At 53.1% G+C, this 6,179-nt stretch overlaps 1 protein-coding gene across 1 annotated transcript in view; it reads right to left on the bottom strand.

Moving 5' to 3' along the window:
• Arhgef16 (Rho guanine nucleotide exchange factor 16) overlaps positions 1–534 on the bottom strand; it is a 23,952-nt gene extending 23,418 nt beyond the window's left edge. Inside the window, exon 1 of the mRNA XM_008852661.2 lies at positions 399–534. The gene's annotated coding sequence lies outside the window, so the exon portion shown is untranslated. The remainder of the gene's footprint in view (positions 1–398) is intronic.
• Between the last annotated feature and the right edge of the window lie 5,645 nt (positions 535–6,179).

Here is a 6,179-nt window from a genome sequence, read left to right as displayed (position 1 = left end):
TGGGGAGGTGGGTGTGCTGGCCACCAAGGCCCTCAGGGGGGGAAAGGGCATGAGGGAGTTGGGGCTCCTCACTCTTGGAGCCCGTCTGAACGGATCGGATGGCCTCTCTAGCTCCCAGAAGGGTCACTTCCACGCTTTCCCAGGAGTCCCTGCACCCGTTTAGCCCCAGCAAAGTGTCCCTTCGGACTGGACGTGGCCCCGGGGCCCAGGTCAGCAGAGCGCCCGAGGCAGGGCCGGACTCCAGGTCCCGGGCTTGCGGTTCCGCGGAGGGGGCGGGGCGCAGAGCTGTCGCCCACGTCCGGCGAGGCCGCCGGGGAGCGCGGAGGGCGCAGAGGGTCCCGGGTGCGGGCGGAGCTCCGGTGGCCTCCCCGCTGCGGGCCCGCCCGTCCCAGACTCACCTGTGCGCGCGGAGGGGCGGCCGGGCGGTGCTCGTGCGGCGGAGGTCGGTCCAGGCGCGGCCGTGTGTCCCGCGCTCCCCGCTTCCTGCGCCGTGGGCTCGGGCGGCCCGGAGCGCCCTGGGCACCTGCCGTGCCGGGGCCGCCTCACCTGGGCCACTGCGTGCACGTGACCAGCCTGGAGGCCGGCGCAGGGAATCCGGCCGGTCCGCCCTCTGGTACCGCCCACTCTCCCTCGGTCCGACCCCGCCTCCTTCCCGCGCCTCTCGCCGGGCTCCACGGTGCCTCTTCCAGGAAGCCTTCCGGGAGTCCCGGGCCTGCGGAAACCTGTTGACTGCCCCATCTCGGCTGCTCTGAAGAAGGCTGCCCGGGCCAGGAGTTCCCAAACAACTTTAACGATGAGGCCCAGCTCCTCCTCCACCCCCTCTCCGTTTTACCGAGCAATCTGAGGCCTGCCAGCCACACAGTCCCGGCCTGTTTTCTCTTGAGGTCAGGAATACAGGTGCGAAGTCCTTGGGGTTGTCCAGGAGAGGCTGCAGCAGCGACCCCCCCCCATGATGGCTTCCTGATGTGGGAGAGGCTGGGGTTTTCTCCTCTGCGCCCTAAGGTGGGCCAAACCCGAATCCCCGATGGTGAGCAGGGTAGATGGAAAGGGACAGGAGTGGTCCAGGGACCTTCACAGTGGGTGCAAATGCCCAGAGGTGGAGGGAGCATGGCCAGGGGGCAGCCTGAGGTGGGAGGGCAGAGACCCCAAAGTAGGGTGGGATGGGGACAGGGACTGGGGGTGCCCAACCTCCATCGAAGAGCTGCAGGAGTTTGTTGGGATTCCAGGAAAGGGTTCCCACCATCACCTGGAGCTGAAATTTGAGAGCAAGCGAGAGATTGCGGCAGGATCCAGGGGCCGTTGCTATCCTGCCTGTGTTTGGTGCTCAGGCTGAGCTCACCGCCTGAGACTGACTCAGTTTCCTGAGAGCTGGGGTTACAGGCATGCACCACCACCCCCAGCAGCTTGAAACATTTATTTCATGTGTATGTTTTACCTGCATGTAAGTGCACCCATGTTGTGCAATGCCCATGGTGCCCAGAAGAGGGCATCAGAACTGGAGTTACCCACAGTGTGGATCCTGGGAACTGAGCCAGTGCTCTTAACCGCTGAAAAATGTGGTCATCAGAGCAAACCCAGAACCCTCTAGGACAAGAGGAGAGGGGCACAGTGCTCAGCCCCTCTCTTGTGGAGACTCTGCCCCTGTTAACACAGCTGCCTCTTGCTGTGGTCTTAAGTTGCCCAGGCTTAGTGCACAGAACCCAGGGCTGTGTGTACGGCAGGGACACGGTGAGTGCTTGGTGACCCATGGGTATGACTTGTCCTAGGATACGGGCTGCTTCCTGATCTGCCGCCACCTTCTGTTTTTCAGGAAAAGCCTGTGGCCAAGGAATCCCCTTGAATACCCGTGGTGACCTCACACCATAGGCTCTTATACACAGCGTCTCCATGCAGTGACCAGGGCAGCATAGCCCAAGATCCTGCCAAGGCTGGGCACCATATTGCTGGGTGAGGTGATGCTGGAGGCTCTGGCTTGGTATTTTCATCATGAGGGGTACCTGGCATTCCTGCCCAGCCAGGGCCCATGCCCCCAGCTTCCAACCTCAGCCCTGAAGGTAGGTAGTTTGGTTGTGCCCCCACCCATTCCCCCATGTGATGTCACCTGGGCAGGGCACTGGCTGGCCACAGGGTCAGGGCCAGTGGGCATCAGTCACACTGAAGGGAGAGAAGGAGCCCAGAGGGACCTGTAGACTGAGGCCTTGGTGCTACCTGGGTGGCCAGTTCCTGTGTGTCTGGGGAGTTTGGAAAGGTGAGTGGCTGCTGCCCTCCTGAGGCCATTGTGGGTACTGTGCCTTACCAAGCCCAACCTTCATGAGGCTGAAGGGCGTCCTGGAACACCTTTGACCAATGGGTAAGGAAGGTCAAGGCCAAGTCTTGATACCCAAATGGAAGGCCTAGGCCAGGCAGGGAGGCCTCCCTTTTGCCCCAGCTTTCCAACAGTATCTTGTGTCTCAGCCTCTGCTCCTTTGCTGTCGAGTCTTCATCTGACCTGGTCACTCCAGGGTCAGCCCCCAAGCCAACTCCTTGGTGCCCGGTCCCCGCAATCAACATGAGTGTTCATCCTGGGAGACTTGGGGCCCCATCTCCCTGGCTCTGTGTGGGTTGGGATCTACTCACTTAGGTGGCTCTGAGCAAGTGGCTCACCCTCCCTTTGACTTGGTTATCCCAGCTGTAAAATGGGCTTTGCTGATGACACACAAGGTGGAGAGGAGTCCAGCTGGGATGATGGTGAGATGGAGCCAGCTCTGGGAGTTGCAAAGGACCAGCAAAGGGAGAAAGACCCCAGGGGGATCTTGGCCCCCTCTGTACCTCCATAGTAGAATCATAGGGCAGGGGATTGGGCAGGGACTGGGTTAGCACAGAGCTGAAGTCCATGTGGGTAGCCCAGGCCCTTCTTGGACTCTGGACTCTGGCCTGGCTGGACTTTTTGCCCAAGAGCCAGATGTTCCTTATCCATGATCCCAAGAAGCAGCCTCTACAGCCCCCAAATACTCCTGCTTCATAAAAGATCCCTTCTGTGTACAGAGCAGGGCTCCTCTAGAGCCACCTCACAAGGCAGGAAAGCAGCCCTTTGAGGGCCAGGTGAACCCACAGCCAATCAAGGCACCTCAATATTCTTGAAAGGAAGGCCTGCCTGGTGCAGAATTTCAGCAGTGGGAGGCTTACAACCCCAGTGCCCAGTGCAACAGCCGTACTGCAGAAGAAGCAGGAAGACAGGACTGAAAGCACAGGGAAAACCAGACAACAGGAACAGATCAGAAACAGCCCTGGTGATGGGACGGTGAGTGAGGCATTTGAGGCAACCAGTGGGGATGCACAGCTGACATGACTACGTAAGGAACACGGACACGCAAACTGCGATAAATAGGCAACTGACAAATACGCAACTATGAATGTTTGCTTATACGTGTCTTTGTGTGCACAAGCACGTGCGCCCAGGACGTAGGCCAGGGTTCTACTGAACCACACCCCGGCTCTGTCTAGGGACTTAAGGAATGACTGCAATCTAAAGTGTAGTTAATAGAGACAGGGTTGAACCGTCAGACAATATGTGCCCAGGAAGAAGTGAAAGGAGAAAACATTTTGAAAAAGCGTTAAAAATTTCAAATTAGGGTCTGGAGAGATGGCTCAGCGGTTAAGAGCACTGACTGCTCTTGCAGAGGACCCGGGTTCGATTCCCAGCACCCACATGGCAGCTACAAACTGTCCTTAACTCCAGTTCCAGGGGAATCTGAAGCCCTCTTCTGACCTCCACGGCACTGCACGACACGGGTGCACTCACATACATGCAGGCAATACACTCGTACACATAAAAATAATAAAATATTAAAACAAATTTTCAAACTATAGTTGTATTAATTCCTTTTTGATTGCTGTGACAAAATACTGAATAAAAGCAGCATAAGGAAGGGAGAACTTGTTTGGCCACAGTTTGGGGGTTCAGTCTGGCATGGTGGGGGGCCCTGGCAGCACGGCTGTTGCGTCACGCCCACAGTCAGGAGGCAGAGAGTGAGGAGTACTGGTACTCAGCTTGCATTCTCTTTCTGATTCAGTCCCAGTTTATGGGATGGAGCCGCCCACATTTAGGTGGGTGGGTTTCCCTATCTCTACTAAACGAATCAGGAAAATCCTTCTCAGACACTCCCCTAGGTTGGTTTTCATGGTGATTCTAAATTATATCTAGTTAACAATCAAGATCAAGCATCACAAGAAGGAAGGGTTTGTTTTGCCTCATGGTTTGAGGGTACAGTCCATCATGGTGGGAAGTCGTGATGGTGGTAGTGTGAGGCAGCTGGTCGCATCACATCCACAGTCAGGAAACAGAGAGAGATGAAGGGTTTTCGCCTTTCTGTTCGGTCCAGGACCACAGCCCATGGGATGGTACCACCCATATTCAGGGTGGGTTTTCCCATATTGGTTAACTGAATCTAGAAACTCCCTTACGGACACACCTAGAGGCTTGTGTCCGTGGTGATTCTAGATTCTGTCAAGTTGATAATTTTAACTATCACAATGGTAAAAAGTCACAGATTCGCAGATCAAAGAAACTCAGAGGAGCCGGTGTTCAAAGCAAAGCCTGCTAGGTAGATGGCTGAAAGCCAGGGGCAGAGAGAAGGTCTTCAGGGATAGAGACAAGATTAGAAACTCCATGCAGCATGTAGGATCAGCACCTCCACATCCAAAAGGAAACAGAGCTGTCAGTCAAGATGTCTGTCTCCAGTGAAAATATGCCTCAAAAATGGAAATATTTTAAGCCCAAAGCTGGGGATGTCTTTACCAGCACATTTACTCTACAGGAAACGTCAGAGAAATGGTTTTTCAGAGTAAAAGAAAATGACGCCTTATGTAATTTCCGTTCTGCACAAGTGGAGTCCCACTAGCGCTTGCAAATATGTGTGAAATATTAAGGGTCATTTTGTCTGTGTTTAAAATTTTTCTTTGAAGAATGTCATTTAAAACAAAACAATGATGCTAGACTCTGGAATTTATGAAACACATCAAAGTAAATTACAATAAAAGATCAAAAGCACAGAACTGGGGAAAGGGCAGCAGGTCCCAACCTAGCCAAGGAGCTACTGGCAACGATTACCGTGGGGTGAGGGACAGAAGATCTTCTTTAAGGGAGTGGCTTTAGACAGGCTGTCCAGACTCCAACGAATGAATTTGCACTGAGGGACATCTAGATAAAAATGCTTGACCAGAAAGGGCTTAACATATATGACAGAATACTTGACATCTGGTGGGGGGCGGGTTATGGGGGAGTAGGGAGGGGGAGGGGAGGGTCTAAATAAAAATGGGAAAAAAGTTCAAAAGGCAGAGAAGAGAGACACAGTTGTAAAGTTCATATATTTTGTACACATTGGCCTATCACAAAGATAGATAATAATAAAATTAAAAATACTGAAACACGTACTAGAACAGACTCTAAAAATTAAGACAAGTGGCAAATGGAATACTGAAGAGTGGTGGGTGCTGGAGAAATGACTCAGTGAAAAGCACTCGCTGCTCTTGCAGAGGACCTGAGTTAGGCCCTTAGCACCCACACTGGGTGGCTCACACCTGCCCGTAACTCCAGATCCCTCTTCTGGCTTCTATAGGCATCTGTATGCATCTGGCACATACACAAACACACACAGAAATAAAAAAAGTAAAAATAAATATATATTTTTCGTTTTTTTTGAGACAGGGTCTCGCTGTAGCCCCAACTGACCTGGAACTCACTATGTAGACCAGGTTGGCCTTGAACTCACAGAGATCCACCTGCCTCTGCCTCCCGAGTGCTGGGATAAAAGGTGTGCGCCACCATGCCTGGCAAAATAAATAATGCTTTTAAAGAAAAGAAAGAATATTAAAGAATTATAATCCAGAAGCTGGAGAGATGGCTCAGCGGATGTGTTAGCTACTTTTCTGTTGTGATAAAACACCGTGACCAAGGTAACTTATAGAAGAAAGAGTATTTGAGTTCTAGGGGTTAGAACCCGTAATGGCAGCAAAGGCGGCCAAAGGTGGCGATCACATCTTGAAGCAGCACAGGAAGCAGAGGGACTAGAGATCTGGCAAGGCTTAAGAACTCTCAGAGCCCACCCACAGTGACGTGCTTTCTCTAACATGACCATACTTTCTAAGACCTCCCAAAACAGTGCTACCAACTGGGGACAAAATGTCCAAATACCCAGAAT

Source organism: Nannospalax galili, unplaced genomic scaffold, assembly GCF_000622305.1.
Source record: "Nannospalax galili isolate Female #2095 unplaced genomic scaffold, S.galili_v1.0 scaffold806, whole genome shotgun sequence".
In the NCBI taxonomy this organism is placed as follows: Eukaryota; Metazoa; Chordata; class Mammalia; order Rodentia; family Spalacidae; genus Nannospalax; species Nannospalax galili.
The sequence above is the reverse complement of the archived record's forward strand: the minus strand, read 5'-3'. Positions and strand labels throughout refer to the sequence as shown.